The sequence below is a fragment of the Vicugna pacos genome, unplaced genomic scaffold (assembly GCF_048564905.1).
Source record: "Vicugna pacos unplaced genomic scaffold, VicPac4 scaffold_191, whole genome shotgun sequence".
Lineage (NCBI taxonomy): Eukaryota > Metazoa > Chordata > Mammalia > Artiodactyla > Camelidae > Vicugna > Vicugna pacos.
Genome location: NW_027328870.1, coordinates 742,723 through 764,476, shown reverse-complemented (window position 1 = coordinate 764,476; position 21,754 = coordinate 742,723). Strand labels below are relative to the sequence as shown.

At 32.1% G+C, this 21,754-nt stretch overlaps 1 long non-coding RNA gene across 1 annotated transcript; it reads right to left on the bottom strand.

Moving 5' to 3' along the window:
* Positions 1-336: 336 nt before the first annotated feature.
* On the bottom strand, positions 337-1,468 carry LOC140695219 (uncharacterized). The gene is made up of 2 exons (XR_012070914.1): positions 1,197-1,468; positions 337-419 (listed from the first exon to the last, which is right to left on the bottom strand). It is a non-coding gene; the product is annotated as an uncharacterized lncRNA (long non-coding RNA).
* Positions 1,469-21,754: the final 20,286 nt, after the last annotated feature.

The window sequence follows — 21,754 nt, the reverse complement described above, 5'->3', positions numbered from 1 at the left end:
AGCCATTTGCTTCATTGTAGCTGCTTTGAGAGTGCCCGTGGACAGTGGTCAACTGATTTAAAATAGCACGTTGATCCACTGCAATATTGTTCTGGTGGTCTAAATGACATTGATGATGGAGGAGAAAAATCACCTCTGATCAGGTTAGTTGTATCACCAAGTACGTGGCTAGTAGACGGCTTTCTTATTAGAGGCATGTTTAAATTTGCAGAAAGTAAAAATGAACTTTCTACACTAGTGTCAGCCACAAAACCAGAATTATGGTTATGCACATTACCCTCTGCTTTAAAGTGCTTCTTTTTGAAATCTTAAGCCAATGAAAATACCAGAGAGCCATTTTTATTCACAACTCTTCTTTTTATTCTCACTAAAACCTGGGGACAACCTCGTTTAAGATTTCGATTATGGCAGAACTGTAGCTAAAACCAAAGGAGAAAAATTTTAGTAATATTTTAAAACAAAACACAAGACTATATTAAGCCTAACCTATAAAATCTCAGATTTCACGTTTACTATGCAATGATATTATCATAAAAATGTGTACAATGCTGACTATATTTTGAAATTCCATATTTGGAATATACACATTTAAATAGAATAGTCATCAAATTTAAGAAGTTAGCATTTGCAGCAACGGTGAAAGCAACTTTTTAAAAAAAGCTTTAATACCTTCATTTAGATTTCTTTTAAGATTCATAGTTGCTAGGAACGTTTTGCATAATCTTGAATAGTTAAGGCACTGTCTTAATTTTTAGAAAAAATAAAGAATTTCAGCCTTTGTAGTTTTATAGAATTTCAAAATCTTGCTTTACATTTATATTACCATATTTTGATATACAAAATAAAATTTTATATATACGTTACCAAGTCATAACTACAATTACTGAATTCCTTGCTTAAAACAGAGACTTCTTTCTCTTCTGCCAGAAAGTCAGCTAGACAAGAAGATTTCTGCAAATTCTGCCGCAATTTACTAAACCCATAAATGTTAAGCTGTCTAAGTAAACTTTTCATACTTCCAGTTTCAAATAATCTGAAAGGGGCCTATCGTTCCAACACTTCCTTCTTAAAGACAGCTTCACCAATCACTATGGAAGATCCAGTATAACCCCACCAGATGGATTTAAATTGGTCACTCCCAGCCATTTTCCAGAGTTTTCCTGGAAATGTCAGAGAACGAAAATCATTATCTTCACCTGATTCTGAGACACAATGTATGTAACATGGTCTTTTTATCAAGGATTCTTCAGACAAAGTCTGAAAAGCATTTTCTTCAAACATAGACTTCAAGACAAGTCCCCAGAGATTGTTTGATCACACAATAGAGATCTACCAGAGTTTCCTGAACCAGTTGGTCCGTCTTTATGAGACACATCTTGAATTTCTGAAGAAACAGGTGTCATCTCAAATAACTTTTTCTACTGCTACTTTTCTAATCTGCATGTTTTTGAGCACTGCAGCTACAAATGCTGTTCTGGCAGGCCTGCACAGATAAACTGCTAGGCCATCACAATGGTTCTCAACCTGAGAAGATGCGACATCACAAAACGACTGGTCTCCTAGCAACTCAAGTGTAACATTAAGCCAGTGTTTATTTCTCATTCATCCAGTTAAAATGAAACATATAGGATACTTATTTTTATAGTGTGATCTGCAAATATTATCCCCACAAAATCTTTTTAAATAATTTAATTTTTTGGGTCTATGAAATAAAACCAATCTCCATACTTTTGTACACAAATTTATAACAGATTTATGAACAGAGTATAAATAATGCACAAAATATATAAAATAATTTTAAAGTTATGGAATTTAAAGTGAAATTTGTGTTAAGCCTGTACAGAAAATTTATACCTATTACATTATAATTTGTAATTAAAGTGAAACAATTTTATTTGGAAATGGAAGTAGTTATTTATCTGTTTACTTTACAATAAGTAGCTCTATATTCAAAACATGAGCAGAATAATTATCAGTGTATTTGGTATGTTTATTAATAAATGGTAAATATTTATGAAATAAAAATAGATTAAAGTAATCAATCAAACTTGAGAAATCCCTAAGGGGGTAATTTTTGTTTTAAATTGTAATTCAGTGCTATAAGTAAAACAAATAACATATTTATTTTGTTTGTAATTCATGAATTATCACCTTTTGCCATTCTTTCACTCAGAAGTTTTTCAGTCCTAGAAGGAATAAATTTTCTTGTCATCTTTATAATCCATACTCTTGGGGCTTCTGTTAAGTGTTCCAAAATGAGGTTGATAAATACACTTATAAACAAGATCCTGGGTTCAATAAACAGTGCCTTCATTAAGGGGAAAACAAACAATCAAAAACAAAGAAATAACAGTATATGTGGGTTTCGGTGGAAAAGACCAGGTAATGCATTATAGGAAGCAATATGTTTCTCAGACCTGAAACAGTTGGCATTGTTAGCATAATGCGGCATTTTAAGGCAAGTGTTTTGTACACTAATTGTTAATAAAAGCTAGGTTTTGTATCACTAAACTGTAGTAAATCCAGCTCTACCAAAATTTGTATTCTTTATTTAGACATAAATTTCATTAAACATAAGCCAAATTCAAAATGAGAGATAAAATTTTGAAATAAATAAATATTCACTCAATCTACAATGTAAATTTTTCCTTCAGTATTTGTATATTCCATTCTGTGTAAATATTAGCAAGTTGAATTCATGGCATATTATAAGTATTATAAAGAATAGTTAAGTTGGACTTAATCCTGATTCATAAATTTTATTTAACATACACAAATCAATAAATGTGATACCATCTGTTAAATAACAAATAATTGGAAAATAACAATCTCAAAATATGTAGGAAAATTATTAACAGATCTGATCTTAACTTTAAAAAAATTCTTAACAAATTCGCTCTAGATAGAATATGACAAGACATAATAAAAGCCATATATTAAAAACTCATGACTATCTTCAAGTTCAATATTAACATACAGGAAATTTTTCCTCTGGTCCAGTAATAAGAAAAGTACCTCAATTTCACAAGTCCTAAATTACACTACTAGAAGTTCTAGCAAGAATAACTAGTCAAGAAAAAATATAAAAGGCATTCAACTGGTAAACAAGCAGTAAAATTTTTACAGATGACTTAAATATACATAGATAGAAAGCTCCATACACTCCTCCAGTGACTGTTAGAAATAATGAACAAACTTAGTAAACTTGCAGAATACAAAATCAATAAACAAATATCAATTGCATTTTTATATAGGAACAGAACATTATCAGAAAGAGAAATTAGGAAAACAATTGTGTGTAAATTTATACCAAAAAGAATAAAATAGGAATATATTTGATAAGTGAAACAACAGTTCTAAACATAGATCTATAAATTACAGGTGCAAGGAATATAAGTAAACTTAATAAATGAAAGGAATTCTGTGCTTACTGATTGTATACAATGTGAGGAAATACTCTAATCTATCTTTCACTTGTTCAATCTGCCCAGCACTACTTATTGAGGAGAATCTCATTTCTTCATTTCATTCTCTTGCTTCCGTTTTCATGGGTTAATTGATCATAGGTGTGAGGGAATATATCTGGTTACTCTATTCTCTTCTTTTGATTGGTGTCAGTTTTTGAGCGAGTATCATGTAGTTTAAGTTACTAAAGCTTTGTAGGACTGTTTAACATCAGAGAACTTTACACTACTATATTTAAATTCTTTTTCAAGATTATTTTGGCAACTGAAGATCTTTGTGGTTACATATAAATTTTGAAATTATTTCTTCTATTTAATGGAAAAATCTCATGGGTATTTTGACATGAATCATACTAAATGTAGATTCATTTGGGAAGTATGGTTGTTTCAACCACATTGTTTCACATCATTAACATAAGAGATCTTTTCATTTCTTTGGATCAATTTTAATTTCCTTCATCAATGTTTTCTGTTTTTTAACGTATAGGTTTTCTCCTAATTTGTTTACTTCATTTGAACTTATTCTTTACATACATATAATTATATACATTATATTTTGAAAAATGTTTCCCACACAAATACAACAGGCAGAAGGCAGTGGCAAGACAAATTCAAAGTCCAGAATGAAAGAAATCTGATATCTAATATAACATATCAAGCAAGGTATCCATTAGAATAGAAGGAGAGTTAAATAATCTCCACAAAAGCAAATACTAAAACTATTCGGTAACAGAAAAAGAAATAATGAAACATCTACTCTAAAAATAAAGAAGCAGGATGCTATAGAAAGGAGAAAGGCATAATTAGAAAGGCAATAGATATAATGACTTACAGCAGTATAAATATGATGTAAAAAAGGACATCAAAATTTTTATGTGTCAGAGCATGAAACAGGACAAAACAGAGTATTTTCTTCTTGTTTCTGTTCTCTGTATGATGCGTTTGAGTTTGTATTCATTTCAGTTAATATAAACAGATATAGTAATGGGTCAATATACATACAAAACAGGGTAACCATAAGTCAAAATCTTACAATGAAGTCAGAAAGCCAGAAAAAAAACAAGATAATAAAAGAAAACTTATAAAGCCATAGAAAGATAAAGAAATGAACATAAAGGAAATACCAAATCAACTGGAAAATGAAGTTCAAAATGGAAATAAACACCAGTTTATCAATAATTTTTACAAATGATATTGGAATTAGTGCTTCAATCAAAAGATATATATTGCCAGATTGGATAATATAACAGGACCCTACATTATGAAGCATACAAGAGACCCAATTTAGAAAGAGGAACACACATCAATTCAAAGTCAGAAGATGGAAAAATATATTCCATGCAAATGGCCATGACAAGAAGGCAGGACTAGCAGTACTGACTTCACACAAAATAGGCTTTACAACAAAGGCCATAGAGAATGATAAACAAGGACATGATATAATGATTAAACGAGCAACACACAATGAGGGTATTATACTCATTAATATATATGCACTCAATATAAGAGCACCTAAATACATAAAGCAAACACTAATAGATGAAAAGGAAGAAATCGATGGGAGCACAATCACAGTAGGAGAATATAACTCCCCATTACCATAACTAGACTGGTCTTTCAGACAGAAAATTAATAAGGGAACAAAGATACCAAAAGATATGATAAAATAATTGGATTTGGTTGATATTTTCAAAACACTACTTTTCCCCAAAACAGAATATATATTCTTTTCCAGAACACATGGAACATTTTCTAGGAAAGTTTATGTACTGAGGCACAGGAAAAGCCTCAACAAATTTAACAAGATAAAAATTATTTCAAGCATCTTTTCTGAGTATAATACCATGAAACTAGAAATCAATCACAGAAAAACAGGGAGAAAAAATGACAGCATGTAAATTAAAAAAATGGTACTATAAAAAGTTGGGGAGGTGAGGATTTTAAAGAAGAAATTAAGAAATATCTTGAGAAATATGACACAACACTACACAAAGTCTATGGAATACAGTTAAAGCAGTCTTAAGAGGGAAGTTCACTCTGACAATGTCAGCCTCAAAGTATAAGAGCAATTTAAAATAACTAATCTAAAGTTCTATTTAAACTAATCACGAAGAGAAGAGCAAACAAAACCAAAAGTCAGCAGAAAGTGGGAAAATAAAGATCAAAGGAGAAAGAATTGAAATAAAGATTAAAAAATAGAAAAAAATCAATCAAACTGTTTTTTGAAATAGTCAACAAAATTGACAAAACTCAGAACAGGCTCACCAACAAGAAAAGAGAGAGAACACAAAAAACATAAGAAATGAAAATTTAGAAACTAAAAGAGTACATCAAATTTGCAAAATATCATAAGGTAATACCATGAGCAACTGCATGAAAACAAACTTGATAACCTAGAAGAAATGGAGAATTTTCTGGAAACATTCAGCCCACCATTATTGCATCAAGAAGAAAATGATCATTTGAACAGACAGATCACCAGAAATGGAATACAATTATCAATAAAATAAAAAATCCCTGCAAACAATAATTAAGACCCAAATAGCTTCACTGGGGAATTTCACCAAACATACAAAGAAAAATCCATACCAGTCCTCCTCAAACATTTCCAAAAGATTCATATGGATAGAGTACACCCAAACTCACACCTTAAGGCCAACATCAACCTGATAACAAAACGAGACAAAGACACTACCTAAAAAGAAAACTATAGGCCAATATCATTGATAAACATAGATGTAAAAGTCCTTAAGAAATTATTAACAAACAGAATCCAACATCAAGTAAAAAAAAATCATACACCATTATCAAGTTAGGTTCATCCCAGGAACACAAGGATGGTGTAACATATGCAAATCAATCAATCAATAGTGATACAACTTATCAACTAAACAGAGGACATGAAACCATATGATAATCTAAGTAGATGCAGAAAAAACATTTGATAACATTTAACACCTATCTGCAAAAAATATTCTTATCACAGTGGGTACAGAGGGACCATATCTCAACATAATAATAGCTATTTATGACAAATATATAGCCAGCAAAATACTCAATGGTTAAAAACTGTAACCCTTCTCACAAAAACCTGAGACAAGACAAGGTTGCCAATTCTCACAATTTCAATTCAATATTGTCTTGGAAGTCCTAGCCACAATGATCAGGCAAGAAAATTTCATTTCCTATCAAATTATGCAAAACATTTCTTTTTAGGACTGAAACAAATGATCCTAAGATTTAAATAGAGCCATAAAAAACCATAGTTTCCAAAACAATATTGAAGTAAAAAAAAGAGGCTTCAGGAATAATCCATCAGGTCTCCATACACTATTGCAGAGCTACAATAATGACATTGACATGATATTGGTACAGAAACAGGCATATGGACCAATGGAAGAGAGTAGAGAGCCTAGGAATAAATCTACAGGCCTTTGTTCAATTAATCTTTGACAGAGTAGCCAGGAATATGACAGAGAAAAGACCATCTCTTCACCAACTTGTGGGAAAACTGGATAGCAGCATGCAGAGAAATGGAGTTAGAGCACTCCTTGAATCCATACACAAGAATAAACTCAAAATATCTTGAAGAATTAAATGTAAGGTAAGACACAGTAAATCTCCTTGAAGAAAACATAGGCAAAACACTCTGACATAAATAGCAGCAATGATCTCCTAGAACAGCCTACTCAGGTAATGGATGTAAGAGCAAAATTAATAAATGGGACCTAATAAAACTTATAAGCTTTTGCACAGCAAAGGGAACCAAAACCAAACAAAATGACAAACTACAGGATTAAAGAAAATATTTAGAAGTGATGCAACTGACAAAGTCTTAATTTCCAAAATATAAAGACTTCATACAACCTAATAATATTAAAAAAAAACAAGAAACCCAATCTGAAAATGTGCAGAATCCCTAAACAAGCAATTCTCCAATAGAGCCATTCAAATGCCACACAGATATATGGAAAAAAAATTGCTATCATTATCAGAGAAGGGCAATTCAAAACTATAATGATATATCACTTCCCAGTAGTAACAATGGTCATCATTCAAAAGTCCACAAACAATAAATGCTGGGGAAGCTGTGGAGAAATGGAACCTTCCTACACTGCTGGTAGAATGTAGTTTGGTGCAGTCATTTTTGAAACCAGGATGGAGTTTCCTCTAATGGATAGAAATAAACTTAAAATACGAACCAGCAATCACACTTCTGGGTATATATCAAAGGGAACCCTATTTCAAGAAGCCACCTGCACCACAATGTCCTTAGCAGTGCTGTATACAACAGCCACAATATGGAAGTAACCTAATTGTCCAAAAACAGATGACATAATTCAGATGTTATGCCGTATTTACACAATGGAATAATATTCTGCAATAAAAAATGATAAAACAATGACATTTGCAGCAAAATGGATGTCCACAAAAAGTGTCAATCTAATTGAAGTAAGCCAGAAAAAGAAAGAAATATAATACATGACATTACATATGAAGAAGCTTAAAAAAATATTTGGATAAGAACACAATGATTTCATCTACAAAACTGAAATACACTCGCAGATCTACTAAACAATTTTATGATTACTGCGGAAAGGGGCTGCTAGAGGATATATTTGGGAGCAGTAGATTTATAAATTTATCCACTATATATAAAAATAGATATTTTCTAAAATTTCTTTTGTATGACACAGGGCAGTATGTTAAATATTGTGAAGTAATGTTTTATAGGCACAGAAATATATGCATCTACAGGGATACTATGCTATACACCACAGATTGACGCATTATAAATGGCATTTTTCAATGATAAATAAAAAAATAAATATGTAAATAAATAAATAGATTAATTAATTAATAATGTAATAAAAGAAATACAAATATTCACACTACTTAACTTTACACATCAAGAATCTAGGAGAAAACAGAAAGAATAAAGAAGAAAATTGAATCAATGAGAGTAAGGCAAATAACAAGAGAAACAATTCAAAAGATAACATAAATACCAAAGTCTGTTTCTTTTAAAGATAAAGTAGACAAACGTTTAGGTTGTCTAAGAAAATAAAAACTTAAATAAAATTAGAAATAATAGAGAAGATATTACCACTGATGTTGTAGAGATGCATAGCACATAAGAAATTAACACTAGCCAACAATTTGAATGACCTAGAACAAAAGACAAATTCCCAGAAACATATGTCTTCCAATACTGAATCAAGAAGAAATTAGAAAGTTAAATAAGGCAAAAGTGTGTATGAGTAAATCAGTAATCCAAACCTCACAAACCAGAAAAAATTTACAAGTTGACTTTACCGGTGAATTCTGTCATGTATTTGAAGACAATTTTTCACTAATTCTTCCAAAAATCTTCCAAGAATTTGAAGGGGTGAAAGTTTCCAAACTTCTTTTATGATGCCTGGTTTATTTGCATAACAATGTTAGAACGGACATTAGATGCAAAATATGGAATATTATCCCTGATGAAAATATGTGTCAAAATTCTCAACAAAACAGAAGGAAAATGAATTCAACAACACATTTAATGTATCATACACATATATGAGTAAAGGGATTTATCCCTTGGTTTAAGATACTTCAAAATACTCAGATCAATAAAGGTGACATGCCACACTAATAGAATGAGAAATAAAACTCACATAATCATTTCAACAGGTGCAAAAAGAGCATTGTATACAATGCAACATCCTTTTAAGATACTCCCAACAAATTAAATTAACCATGTCAGTGGCACGATATCAAATACACACAAACACTGTGCGGAGAGAAGCGGAGCATTTCTCTTTTTATTGATTCTTAGAGAAAGGGTTTATATATGACATGCACAATGCCTCACATATCATCTAAGTTATAACAATGTTAATAATCTTTAGCTATTTATGTCCCCATGCTCCTGCAGTAAGCACAGGATGTGAAATGATCAAGGATTGTTTTAAAGTTCATCACGGAACTTCATTAAGTAGGCCATCTCTTATCCAGCTGGCTGTGCCTGTCTTAGGTTGTCCCCCTATAAGGATCTTATCCAGCATAGGCTCTCCAGCCATGCAATGAGCAGGCCATTTCTTATCCAGCCTGGATATGTGACATTCCTCACAGCTTGTTTATCAGTTCAGCCCATGGGCTTATCCTCTAGAGCCTTCAGACTGGAGCCTGCAAACCAAACATTCCTTGACAGAAAAATAGATGAACAAAATTTGATGTATATATGCAATGGAATCAATACATTTCATTCCTATCAAGAGTGTCCACGGTGTTCCTTTTTCTTCACAACCTCACCAAAATCTATTTCTTATCTTTTTGATGAGAACCTTCTGAAAATTGTGAGGTCTTGTCTAATTTTTGGTTTATGACTTTCCTAATAATTTATAACTATGAACATATTTACATGTGTCATTTAGCCAACGGTATGTTTTCTACAGATAATTGATTCAGATATATCTATTCACTTCCTATGGACTTTTTTTAATAGATTGGTTTTTGTCACTGTTGTGCGATAAGAGTTTGCCATATATTTGGATATTAACACTTAATTGAAAAATATCACTTTCAAATATATTCTCCCAATGTGTTGGTTGACTTTTCATTTTATTGATCATTTCTTCTGCAGTGTAAATCTATTTAGAGTGATACAATCATAATTTGTTAGTTTTGCTTCTGATTCCCTTGCCAGAGGAGACATGTAGAATCAATTTAAGTCCAATGTCAGAGTGTACTTCTTATATTTTACCCTAGGATTCTTTGTTTTCATGTTTTATGCTTTATGTACCCAGGAGTGGGATTGCTGTGTCATATGATAGGTCTATTTTAATTATTTAAAGGAACTTCCATACTGTTTCCAAAGTTGATGCACCAATATTCATTCCCACCAACAGGGTTGGAGAGTCCCTTTTTCTCCACAACTTCCCCAGTGTTTATTATTTGTAGACATTTTGATGACAGCCCTTCTCACTAGTGTGAGTTAAAACATTATTAAATTTTTGTCTTGCATTTGTATAATGATTAGCTATGTGAGCATGTTTTTATGTTTCTGATTGTCATCTGTGTGTCTTCTTTAGGGAATTGTCTTCTGCTCATTTTCTGGCTCAGTTGTTTGTAGATTTTTGAAATGGAGTTATATGAACGATTTGTGTATTTTAGAAATTAGCCTCTTGTTGATTGCACTGTTTCCTAATGTTTTCTCCCATTTGGAAGTTCATATTTTCATTCTGTTTATTTTGCTATGTAGAAGGTTTTAAGTTTAATTAGGACCTATTTGTTTATTTTGCTTTTATTGTTTTCAGCTTGGGAGATTGACATAAGAAAATTTCGCTACAATTTATGTCTTGTTTTGCCTATGTTAGATTCCAGGAGTTTTATTGTGTCATGTATTAGATTCAGATATTTAAAACATTTTGAGTATATTTTTGTACAGTGTGAGGGAGTGTTCTAATTTCATTGATTTACATGTAGCTGTGTAGCATTCTCAAAATCACTTGCTGAAAACTGTCTTATAGGCATTGTATATTTTTGTTTCCTTTGTCATAATTTATTTGACCATAGGTGTGATGTTTTATTTCTGCCTCTGTGTTCTGTTCCAGTGATATACACGTTTGTTCATTTTCCAGTATTGTGCTGTATTGATTACTTTTTTTGTAATAGAGTCTGATATCTGGGAGGGTTATGGGTTGTGACTCCAACTTTCTTCTATTTCCTCATTGTTTCTTTTGAAGTTCTGGTACTTTTGCTGTTCCATACAAATGTTAGGACTTTTCTAATTTCTGTGGAATATATCATGTATTTCGATATGAATCACTTTATATTTGAGGATATCATTGTTTTATGTATATTTTAACAATATTATTTCCTCTAAACTGAGACCTTGAGATTTCTTTCTATGTTTTGCATCATCTTCAAATTTATTTATCAGTGTCCTATTGATATTATTATCTTGGTTCATTCAAACCTATTAATAGGTTTTTCATTTTTGACCTGATATCATATGAAGTTTTTAAAATTATGGAATATTTAATTGTTAGTGTAAAGAAATGTGACAGTTTTTGTATATAAATCATGAATCATGCTACTTTGCTAAGTGTCTTTATTAGTTTTATTTGTTTTGGGTTGGAGAATCTTTAGGGTTCTCTATATAGGTTATTATGTCATCTAAAATAATTACAGTTTTACTTCATTCAATCCAACTTGAATAAATTTATTTCTATTCTGATTACTGTTGCAAGGACTTCCCATACTGTGTTTAATAGAAATGGTGAGTGTGGGCATCCTTGTCTTATTCCTTAATTTGGCTTTCAGTTATTCACATTTGCATATTATGTTGTCTGTGTGTCTGTTATTTATGACTTTAGTTATGTTGAGATATATTTCCTGAATCCTACTTTGGTAAGAGGTTTCTGTTGTTGTTGTTTCTGTTGTTTTTTGTTGTTGCTATTGTTGCTGCTTTTTCAATGAGGAAAAGTTGAAGTTTTTGAACTGTTTTTATGGATTTATTGGGATGACCACGTCACTTTCCCTTTTTCTGTTGTGAATGTGATGTATCAAACTGATTGATTTCATGTGTGTTCCACCTCTCTTATGATCCTGCAATGAATTAAAGTTGATCATGGTGTATAATTCATTTTAGGTATTGCTGGATTTAGCTTGCTAATAATATTTTTAAGAATTTTTACATCTATATCAATCAAAGATATTGGCTTGAAATTCACTTTGCCTGTACTTTGTTTGTTGGCTTTGCTATCAGGGTGATGAAAGCTTCATAGAATTAATTTGTGAGTTTCCCACATCTTCACTGTTTTTGAATAGTTTGAAGAGCATAAGTTCTGCTTTGAATTTTTGTACAGTTTTCCACGGGAGCTGTTTAAATCTGCACTAACTTTTAATGATTTTTTAAATGCAGATTCTTTCATTCTTCTAGTAAACAGTTTGTTCAAATTATTTGTTTCTTCTTATCCCTGTCTCTTTCTAGACATTTGTCTATTTCTTCTAAGTTGTCCAGTTTATTGGCATGTAAGTGTTGACAAAATAATCCCTTTATTGTATATCTGTTGGAACAATTGTTATTTCTCCACATTTATTTCTGACTTTATTTCTTTGGAGCATCTCTTTTTTCTTCATGATGCACCTGGCTTGAGGTTTTTTGATTTTGCTTATCTTTAAAAGAAAACAAAAACAAAATTTTTGGTTTTACTACTCTTTTGCATAGTTGTATTTCTCTCTAATATATATTTACACCTGTAATATTTAGGTTCATGTATTTTTCTTTTTTAACATTTTTATTGACTTTTAATCATTTTGCAAAGTTGTCTCAAATTCCATTGTAGAGCACAATTATTTATTTACAATGAACATATATACATTTGTTGTCCCATTTCTTTCCTTGTGAGCTGCCGTAAGATCTTTTATATATTTCCCTGTCCTATACAGTACAATCCTGTTTATCAATCTTACAATTTTGAACTCCAAGCCTATCTATTCCCACACCACACCCACTTGGCAACCAAAACTTTGTATTCTCTGCCTGTAAGTCTATTTCTCTTTTGTATTTTGCCTTTTTTGTTTGGTTTGGTTTTGTTTTTAGATTCCACAAATGAGCATTCTCATATGGTATTTTTCTTTCTCTTTCTGGCTTACTTCACGTAGACTGATTTTCTCCAGGAGCACCCATGTTGCTGAAAATGGCGTTATGTTGTCAGTTTATAAGTCTGACTACTATTCCATTGTATAAATATACCACCTCTTCTTTATCTAGTCAACTTTCGATGGACATTTAGGGTATTTCCATGTCTTGGCTATTGTAAATAGTGCTGGCTATGAACATTGGTGTGCAGGTGTCATCCTGAATTAGGGTTTTTTGTGGATTTATGCCCAGGAGCGGGATTTGGGTTATATGATAAGTCTATTCCTAGGCTTTTAAGGGATCTCCATTCTGTTTTGCACAGTTGCTGCACCAAGCTGCATTGCCACCAGCAATGAAGGAAGGTACCCTGTTCTACAAAGCCTCTGCAGTATTTGTCATTTGTGGATTTTTCAGTGATGGCCATTCTGACTGGTGTGAGGTGATACCTCATTGCAGTTTTGATTTGCATTTCTTTGATAATAAGTGATATGGAGCATTTTCTGTTGTGCTTTTTGATCATTTGTTTGCCTTCCTTGGAGAATTGCTTGTTTAGGTCTTCTGCCCAATTTTGCATTGGGTTGTTTATTTTCTCTTCTTCAGTTGGATGAGCTGCTTATATAATCTGGAGATCAACTCTTTGACGGTTTCATATGCAAATTTTTTCCCATTCCGTAGGTTGTCTTTCTGTTTTACTTCCGGTTTCTTTACTGTGCAGAAGCTTGTAAGTTTCATGAGGTCTCATTTGTTTATTCTTGCTTTTATTTCTTCTATGAGAAAATTTTCGAGACTTTTGTCAGATAACGTTTTGCCTATATTTTCCTCTTGGTGGTTTATTGTATTTTGCCTTATGTTTAAGTCTTTGATCCATTCTGAGTTTATTTTTGTGCATGGTGTTCTAGCTTCATTGAATTATATGCTGCTGTCCAGTTTTCCAAATACCAGTTGCTGAAGAGACTATCTCTTTTCCATTGTAATTTCTTGCCTCCTTTGTCTAAGATTAATTCACCATTTTCGGTTTCATTTCTGGGCTCTCTATTCTGTGCCATTGGCCTATATGTATGTTTAACTACCAATACAGTGCTGTCATGTTGACTGTAGCTCTATAGTATTATCTGAATCATTAGCTTTAAGAAATGCCACTGATATCTGAACCTTAATCTTGTAACCTGCTATCTTGCTGAATTCTTTGATCAGCTGTAGTAAATTCATTCTGGATCTTGTAGGGTTTTCTATAAATAGTAACATATTATCTGCATATAGTTTGACATTTATCTCTTCCTTTTCAATTTTCATCCCTTTTACCTGTCTCTCTTGTTTGATTGCTGTGGCTAGGACTTCCAAGACTATCTTGAGTAGGAGTCGTGATAGTGTGCATCCATTTACTGTCCAAAATTTTAGTAGGAAGGATTTGACTTTCTCAACTTTGAATACTATGCTGGCTGTAGGTTTGATATCTATAGCTTTCATGATGCTGAGATATATTCCCTCTATGCCCACTTTGGTGAGAGTTCTTATCATACGTGGGTGTTGAATTTTATCAAATGCTTTTCCTGCATCTATTGAGATGATCATGTGGTTTTGGTTCTTTCTCTTGTGGATGTGCTGTATTACATTGATTTGCTTAAGTAAACCACCCCTGTGTCCCTGGCATGATCCCCACTTGGTCATGATATATAATATTTTTTTCTGTGTTCTTGGGTTGTATTTGCTACTATTTTGGTGAGGATTTTGGCGTCTGTGTTCATCAGTGATATTGGCCTATAATCCTCTTTTTTGATTGTTTCTTTGCCTGGTTGTGGTATCAGGGTGATTGTGGCTTTATAGAATGTCTTTGGGAGTATTCCTTCCTTTTCAATCTTCTGGAAAAATTTGAGAAGGACTGGTATGAGTTTTTTTGTTTGGTAGAATTCCGCTGTGAATCCATCCGCTGCTGGACTGTTATTTGTTGGGAGGTTTTATATTGCTCTTTTGATTTCATTTCTTGTGCTCTGTTTGTTCAAGTGGTCAGTTTCATCTTCATTCTGTCTTGCTGGACAGTATGTTTCCAGAAACTTGTCCATCTCTTCTAGGTTATACAGTTTGATTCCATATACTCTTCAAAATATTCTCATATGATATACTATATTTCTATTTTTTGTTGTAATTTCTCCATTCTCCTTTCTTATTTTGCTAATTTGTGCTCTCTCTCTGTTCTTCTTTTTGAGTTTGGACAGAGGTTTGTCGATTTTACTTACTTTTTGGAAAAACCAGCTTTTGGATTTGTTGACTTTTTCCTATGGTGTTTTTAATCTCTATTTTTTTTATTTCCTCCCCATTATTGATGATTTCATTCCTTGTGCTGCCTTTTAGGTTGTGTGTTCTTCTTTATCTAGTTCATTCTGCTGGTGGGTTAAATTGTTTATTTGTGGATGTCCATTTTTGAGGAACGCCTGTATCACTACAAACTCCCCTCTCAGCACTGCTTTTACTGTGTCCCATAAATTTTGTATGGTTTTGCTTTCATTTTCTTTTGTTTCAAGGTACTTTTTCATTTCAGCTTTGATATCTTCATTGACCCATTGGGTTTTTACTAACATATTGTTTAATCCCCATTTTTTCCTTTGTTCTCCTTTGTTTCTCTGTTGTTGATTTCTTACTTCATGGCATTGTGGTCAGTAAAGTTGCTTGAGGTAATTTCTATCTTCTTAAAATTGCTGAGATTTCTTTTGTGCCCAAGTACATCATGAATCCTGGAAAATGTTCCTCGTGTACTTGAAAAGAATTTATATCCTATTTTGGGGGTTGTAATGCTCTGAAAATATCCACCAAGTGTAAAATTTCTATTGTATTATTTAATTTTTCTGTTGCCTAATTAATTTTCTGTCTCGATGATCTATCTAGTGATGTTAATGCAGTGTTGAAATCTACAAATATGACTCCCCCTTTATATCTGTTAGTAATTATTTTATGTACTTAGGTGCTCCTTTATTTGGTGCATAAGTATTAATGATTGTGCTATCCTCATATTGTATCACTCTTTCAATCATTATAAAATGTCCTTCCTTTTCTTTCTTTATGGTCTTTGTTTTAAAGAAACTTTTGTCTGTAATCAGTAATGCAACAACTGTTTTTTGGCTTTTCCAAATTTATGTTGGATAACTACTGTATGAAATGACAGAAAACCAATATTAATAGAAGTTTTACACCATTAAATGCATACTTAATTTTTTTCTTTAAATTCTTGTTTTTGCTTTTGTTACTTACAGATCAAAATTTAAAATGAGTGCTTTTTGTTATTTTTTCTTCTCCATGAAAGTCATTTTGATAATTAGTCCATTTATTACTGTGTTCCTTGATTTTAAGTTGTTTCTGCTTCTTCATTATCTTGATTACATTATCTTATACCGTGACACAAAAAACTGCTGTTACCCCTTTTATTCACTGATTGATAAGGCAGTGAATATAGTTAGCAGAAATTTTGTAAAAACTGAAGTGTCTCATGCATGTGGAAGAATTTAATTTTATTTTTCTTGAATCTATATCCTGACATTGATGTTGTCATTCAAAACTGCTTTAAGCATTGCTTTCTAAATTCTTACATTTATTCAACAAATATTGAATACATATAACACATCAGGATGTCCTTAGACAAAGGGATATAATGTTTAAAACAAAATATGCTTCCCTCCATGAAGCTTGTATTATAGCATCCTCTATCCTTCTGATTATGGTGTTTCTCTTGATTCTTTCTCAATCTATGTATTCATCTTTTTAACAAATATTTATGGTGTTCTTATGTGCTTGGCTTTGTTCTACATGTTTGGTACATAATGGTGAGATGATTACTATCTTCGTGTTTTTTAAATTAGAATGGGGAAATGAATATTACATAATAAAGGCAGACCTGAATACAAAATAATGAGATTTTAAGCACTAAGAAAGAGACAAATTCTCTGTAAGAAAACAATCAGGGTAGCAGATTCTTGTATAGAATATGTAGCCCAGTATTGTCCTTAAAAGAAGTAAATCAACCTGAGAGCTGAGTGAAGAGAAGGATATAGCCATGCCCAAGAATTCAAATTCATGTTTTTCTGATAGAATATCATCACATTTAAATACTGAGATGGGTAAAAGTCACAGTCTTCAGTACACCAGAGTCCAGTGCAACTGAAATTCAGTGAATAAAAGGAGAGAAAGATATTAGAAGATGCTGGGTGGTGGCCATGATGTTGAAGATCAAGAAGGTGTTTTTTGGAAATATAATTATCAGGAATTGGTGGTATTTTTTATGTGAGGACTAAGGAATACAGAAGTATCAAGGATGACCCCTAAACCTGAGCTTAAGCAGCAAAACAGGGGACATAGTTTATGGAAGGAATGAGATGAGTTTGCAAAGTGTGTTAGAGACACCTTTTCTGGCACTAAAGCAGAGATGTCAGGTGGAAAGCTGAGTATAGGTCAAACTTCAGAGGAGGTGATCACATTGAAGTTAGAGGTATAATGAGAGATGTCTTGGGCTGATAGTATAAGTCATAAAATCAGGCTCCCCGAAGAGTGTCTAGAGAAGATACTTCCAGTATAGATTCAATAGTAAGGTTTGAGTAGAGGAATAAAATCTGGGAGCATGCACTAGGAAATGGAGATATGGAAAAAATAGAACAAAGCTTTGACTTCTAGGGGATTAAGGTCAAGCTGAAGAGATAAACAAGTATCTGAATAGTTATATGATAAAGGTATGTACTAGCTACTAAGGGAGCACAATGGAAGAAACATTTAACTCTACTGAGGGTAGTTCAGAGGAGAGTTACAGTAGGATAATATGGAGCAATTCTGAAAAATCTTCAAAATAAATAACAAGCTAATAGGAAACAGGCAAGAACATTCTGAGCAAAGATTTTGAGATTAAAAAAATTTAAAGCATTTGAACAATTGTAAATAGTTCAGCTTAATTACATGGTTATAGCTTGTTTCACAATTCAAGATTTAGGTTAACCTTCACTGATGTACCTTTTCACCTTTATTTTACATTCCTGTAGTAATTAACAAATCATATTGCTTTTGCCCTCTCATTGTCTGTGTTAATATTTTCTCTCCTGATTTGTCTTTAATCTGTACAGTAAAAAGAGGGGCATAATTCCTTCTTATAAGCAAATGCTCATGCAGTTCTATGGAAACATCAGATGGTCTACAAATGTATCATTTTCTAAACAACTGTATTCTTGTCCCTTTGTCCTTGGCAGAGATGGAGGTAAAACTTTCAATTAGTGTGAAAACCAAAATAACTCTATCCAAAATATTACAACATATCATTCTAGCCTATCTGTGATGCCCTGATGTAAGTAAAACAATTCAGTGATCTGAAATTAACCTGTAATTATAGTGTTGAGAATTAATCAGTACAATTTAGGTTTCATTAAATTCAAACACACTCAAAATTGAATCAATTTATTAAGCTTATTTATTTCCCAGTCCCCAACAGACACAATGATACCAACATATAACAAGTTCAGATATATAAACAGCTTCACTATTCCACTTACAGAAGTGAGACTACAACTTCCCAACTAGAATAAGGCACACTCTAAACGCAAATTAAAAGCAAGACAAGACACTCTAAATTGGAGATCTGCTTGCTGTTGGTGAGAATACCTTGAAATATTGTTCTTGATCTATATGCAAAAGTATAGGGACACACACTTGTCAAAAGAGAATACAAAGTTCAATCTAACCAATCCATCTTGTGCAGATTTTCCCTTCATTCAGTGCAAGTTTAAAATGTATAAATTATTTTGATCAGAATTCATCAATAAAATCTTAACTCAAAAACAAATACAACAGTAGTGTCTTGTTCACACAATGCCTGTGTGTCTTTGAAAAAAGAAAACTACCTGGAAGCAATCCTCTCTGTACCTCTCTGCCAATTTTGATTAACAGATTCCCTCATCTTGACTTGGAGCAACTCTCTTAGAACCATAAATTGTGAAAATGAATTGCACATTAAAGGTTCTGGCTCCCGACGACCTTGAGTTTTCCAAATAATGTTTTTCAAGACATTTAACTAAATGCAACTATTGTGTAAGGAGATGGTAGTTGTCAATATGAACACTTCAATAGAGTAGAAGTAGTCATGTTGAATTTTTTGTATTCAATTATTCATTCTATGTTATATGTTAACACATAATCTATCAATTATTTGTTAACTATCACAATTAAATTTGTCAGAATTTTTGGTAAAGCCACTACCAAAAACAGCAATGACTAAACATGCTTTTATAAGGATCAAGCAACCAATGCATTTTAACACATGATCCATTAGAACCTCTCTTATCAAATCCTGGAGTTCTTTGACAGGTGGAAAAATGTAAATACTGTATACATTACAGAAGAGATCTTACAAAATTCTATCAATAAATATCCATAAAACTATTGCATGTCACTGTTAAAATTCAATTTCACTATTCTGTTGAAAAAATTCCATTGGTTACATATCTCATTTAAGTGTTGGAAAGAATACTCAGTGACTTCTAAGAAATGATGGACAATCTGAATTAAATAGCTAATTAACTTAAAATCAAAACTATAAGTTGCATATTTGATAAAAGTAATCTATATGTGTGCTTATCACACTAATATAATGTGGAATAAGATGGCTATAATTGTGGATGACTGGATCTACAGAGGTAGTAAAATGGTCCTGCTAGCTAGTAAATCTGATTATTAAATTCAGGAAGGAAGAAGAAAGTAGGGAAGAGAGGGAAAGAGGAAGATGAGAGGGAGTTAAAGAGAAAAAGAAGGTAAGGAAGGAACGATTTGTAGTCAAATTGTTACATGTCAGGCCCTAAAATAAATTCTTTCCTTAATTCTCCAACACTGGTTCTATTGTACCCAGAATTTATTTTAGCTTTTTTTTCCCAAGGTGAAAACATCAAGGCTTAAGAATATTAAATAAACTTTCTGTGAACACATAAATAATGAAGGAAGAAACAGTACTTTAAACTATTGACTTTTTATTATATCTGGACAACAAAAGTTACTTAAACATAGACTGATTAAACAAATATTTACTACTATTTATTTTTATCATTTACCCACTTTCCTGTAACTATGATAATCACCAGCAAAAACTCAGGATGTAATGTCTCTTTATCTCACCATTGTAACAGTAGAAATAGAAAAAATATTTCCTATACAAAACATTTGATTTTAAGATATTTTTTACTCAGCATGCTGAAGATAAATTCAATTAATGGTAGTTAAAATTAATCAGCAAGAAATTGAATGGGACAAAGGGCCTAATTGTTCCTTAAAATATTTATTTCACAGTCTGTTCTACATGTCATTTTTTATGACGTCTTGTTGGGATATCTCTTAATAATAAAAATAGTTACTTTTTTGAGATACACTTTTGAAAGGTTGTGATAATATAATACAAATAGAATTATTCCTGTTTTACTAAACTTGCATAAATGCAAATTCTGAAACACAAGCATAAGGTCAGCTTTGTTTCTCAGTACAAAATTAAACTATACTAAATTAAACTATGCTAAAGGGAAGTGCTTGGCTAAGGGAGTTTGGCCATCTAAATAAATGACCATCATTTATGCAGTTTGCTCATTCCCCTGCAATGATTTTGCATGTTAAATAAAAATTGATATGAGTGAAAGGATATGGAATCTCTACCAACAAATTAGAAAGAAAAAATAACACACTAACTTAAAATATACTTCAGCTACCTGTCATGAGCAAATTTTGAAAAGCCTTAATGGAAAGAAGTGCAGTACTTGGCAATATCAGTACTTGCTTCTATAGATGATTCAGCTTATTTGAGTCTTAAAAAGGACATAGACATATTTGTATCTTCATATCTGAATGTTATGTGGTTTTTCTGTGGGAAAAGGTGAATTATTTCCATTTAATAACTTAGAAACAAAAGATAGGATATTTCCATATTAAATTTTAGATTTTGGTATTTAAAATAGCACCTTTGGCCATAGCTTGACCTCATATTTTGTTTCTCCTTATTTTATATTAATCTTAAATCATCATTTGCAAAATTTTGTGCATGGTATTTCTTGTGAATAATTAAAATGGGTCAAACCAAGGAATTGTATTTGACTTCTTTAGGGCAGAAAATGGGGAGAAAAGTTAAGAAATTCTACCGTTTTACTAGAGATTGCTCTGCAAGGCTGACTGCAGGGGACTTTCAACTGCTTACCCATGCAAGGGTTTATCAGTAAACTGACAATTTCAACTGTCTGTATTTACAAGTTCCTGCTGTTCAACGTCAATAAACTCACCGACTGAATTCACGCATTTCAGCCACACAGCCAAGCACTGACTTCAACTGCAAGGAATGCCTTTGAAAAATTGAGATCAAAGATTGAAAACTTGCACTTTTAAGTGTAGATCCATTCACATTCTTTAATACTCTTTAGGGAAGCTCAGCAGTGGACAGTCATATAACTGCTATGCACTTACACTTGGTGTTATTTGTTAAGAAAATGTATGGCAATTAGAAACCAGAAAAGGGATTGACAAGATGACAGGCCCACCCTGTCTCATGAACACACCAAAAATTATATACAAATACAGAACAATTCACACAGAATAACTCCTGAAATTTGACATAATTTCTATTACTTTGGAAATACAAGGAAAGCCCCACAAAACCAGGTAGAGG